Genomic DNA, 1,282 nt, shown 5'->3' on the forward strand with positions numbered 1-1,282 from the left:
CACAGATGATACGTCAGGCTCTACTTTATAAGAATAAAAGTATTATGTCAGAATGTTGGCCAAAATCTTTAAATTAGAAAAAAAAAAGATCCAGATAAAACATAAACAACGGTAAACAAGTCATGGAACGGACTCCAGGGGTGATTGACAGCTCAAGGTCAATGATGTCACCACTGCCTCACTCTCATCTTTATTTTTATCTGACGATATATTTCATCTTTTTTATATATATATAATATATATATTGTCCATTCATAATGTATTGTTTCCAGACTTACAATTCAAGGTGTGTGTGTGTGTGTGTGTGTGTGTGTGAACACTCCTTTACTGATGAAGGGTGTGGATGTTATGGAACAAACACCAATATTCTCTCTCTCACTCACACACACACACACACACACACACACACACACACACCTTCAGATGGCATGTATTTAAATCTCATGTCAAATTCGTTCATTTCTATCAGGAGGAGAAAATCTCAGCTATCTGCATGGCTGAAATGATTTTCACCTCTGCCACGAGGTGTTGGGCCGACTCATACATCACACGATTACCCCGAGCAGCGAGGAGGGCGCCATCATCAGGGAGTGAATTAAAGATGATAGAAGGAGCTATTAATCACTGTGACAAAGGCCCTAATGGAGGAGTGACCCAGCCACTGCCAACTGAGCCCCCACGGGACAACTGGATACATATGTTTACAGAGTGAAATAACCTACCTGTGGTCCCCCCACCACCACCCGCCCCCCACTCTTGTCCCCCTGGTTCTGTCTGCGGTGACACCTCTGAGGTACACTGCCCCCGTTTCTCTCCTGCCCTCCTTTTGTCAACATTTACTTTCACAAACAGACAAAATGGAGTTGTAGAAAAAAGTACATGGTTTTTGAAGTAATGTAGTAAAACATGTAGTAAAAAAATAGTAAAGAACAAATTCACTGATGTTATACAAGGAGAAAAAATATGAAAATAAACATCTTGATAATAATTAAAGAATTTAATTTCCACATTTTTACACACGTCTGTGTCGAGGTTATATATTTATATATTTATATATTTATCTCAATATCATCAATCATCAATATTTATAAAACATTTGTCTCCAAGGACTTTAACGTTTAATTAAAATTGAACTTAAAATAATAAAAATAAATAATAATAAAACATTTAACATTCAGGGGAAATGGAGGAATATTTATCCAAACAGTCGATGACTCACATCTGAAAACAACCCTCGGAGTGGATTCAAACCTGCAACCTAACTGCTCTGCCGTTCTGCCCC

The 1,282-nt window shown here is 38.0% G+C and overlaps 1 protein-coding gene across 1 annotated transcript in view; it reads right to left on the reverse strand.

Moving 5' to 3' along the window:
* Nucleotides 1-1,282, reverse strand: part of mecom (MDS1 and EVI1 complex locus) — a 126,113-nt gene that overhangs the window by 92,795 nt on the left and 32,036 nt on the right.

The sequence above is a fragment of the Cynoglossus semilaevis genome, chromosome 4 (assembly GCF_000523025.1).
Source record: "Cynoglossus semilaevis isolate Cse_v1.0 chromosome 4, Cse_v1.0, whole genome shotgun sequence".
NCBI lineage: Eukaryota > Metazoa > Chordata > Actinopteri > Pleuronectiformes > Cynoglossidae > Cynoglossus > Cynoglossus semilaevis.